The sequence below is a fragment of the Egretta garzetta genome, unplaced genomic scaffold, assembly GCF_000687185.1.
Source record: "Egretta garzetta isolate BGI_Z169 unplaced genomic scaffold, ASM68718v1 scaffold108, whole genome shotgun sequence".
In the NCBI taxonomy this organism is placed as follows: Eukaryota; Metazoa; Chordata; class Aves; order Pelecaniformes; family Ardeidae; genus Egretta; species Egretta garzetta.
In genome coordinates this window covers 7,123,184-7,124,706 of record NW_009260614.1, presented here as the reverse complement: position 1 = coordinate 7,124,706, position 1,523 = coordinate 7,123,184, and positions in this window count along the sequence as shown.

Sequence of the window (1,523 nt, the reverse complement as noted above, 5' to 3'; positions counted from 1 at the left end):
CTGAATCTTTTGTCTCCTAAACAAATTGCTGTGCCTGGTCTTTAGCTCTCTATTGAAGAAGCTGAGCTAATAATGCTTCTCTGCCACCACACGAGAATTGTGAGAGCAGATGCACTGCATGACTGCAACGTCCCCTGCAGGCACCGTGGGTGAATTTGAGACAGCAATCTCCAAACGCATCCACCTAGACTGGACACCGCTTTGCCAGGGCAACACAAACCAACTTCATTGTGATTCTTCAACCATTTTTATTCCTCACCTTACAGAGAGATGCACATAAAGATAAGCGGAAAAAAATACAGAGAGGCCTGGAAGTAATGGAAGAGAAACGGGAGCTTTCACTGTTATATTTAACTGTGTAACTGTTTAAATACAGGTAATACTTAGAAATCAAAGCTGTCATGTATCATACATACGTAGGGTTAATGATGTGAACACACAAATAGCAAAAAAGATACAGGGGAACTCTGAAAGCACCACAGAGATGCCATTTTCCCCTTTCCAGCCTTGCGGGTCACAAGAGGTCTCTGAGGGAGAGGTTCCGGGACCAGCGGGGTGCCCTCAAACCCCTCCTGGCTGCAGTGCCCTGGGCATCCTCCGCCTTCCCTTTTTCACTTTGGGCAATTTCCATACAGTTTCTTCAGATAGAAAGATGTACGACCTTTGGCATGGGTTGTGCATGTTCCACAGAGCCATGTGAGCCCATACCACAAACACGAGGCAAAGCCTCTCCCTGTATATGATTTATTCTGGATGCAAATCTAGTCCTTACTATTTTACTAAATCCTCAGCAACCTCCTGTCAAAGCCCAGAATAAGGAGAAAGACATTCATAAGACATAAACGTGTCAAGAGAAGCATTCAAAATGAGGGACTTCAGAAGAGGAAGGAATCTGGCAACAAAATGGTTCAAAGAGCTTTCTTGGTGTAGACAGCATGATGCTCTGCGCATCTGCATGCCTGGAGCTCTGAAAGGGAACAGGGTCACTACCCCAGAAAAAGTGATCATAAGGGGAGATGTATGAGAAGCAGTGAATTAATAGTTGGCTATGAATCCAGATAGAGAGGTTGAGCCTTGTTCTGGACTGATACTGAAGGCAGCACACTGGAAACCCAGCTGCAAAACGTACTTGCTCATTCAGGCTGGGTAGCCCAACGCTGCCTGATGCTAGCCACATCACTCTGCCTGTGTCCTCTCTGCTACAGAGAGCAGTGCGCCCTGAACATGCAATCCTGCTGTGCCCTAGATTTCGTCTTCGACTCGGAAAGGGGATGGATAGTAGGACGGAGAAGAACATAGGCAAGGCAGCTGGACTAGGTCCCTTCCTACTTGAGTTATCCTACGGTCCTGTGCCAGCAGGGCCGGTTAAAGGGCAGAAAAACCCCAAAGGGCACCAGACGAGTGGGACTCGCCTCCTGCGCTGCCCCAAAGGCCTCTGACAGCGCACAGAGAGAAAAACCGGCTGCAGCAGCGCACTCGCCCGGGCAAAGCAGACACGGCCCCGTGCTGCGGGGGGGCCCGGG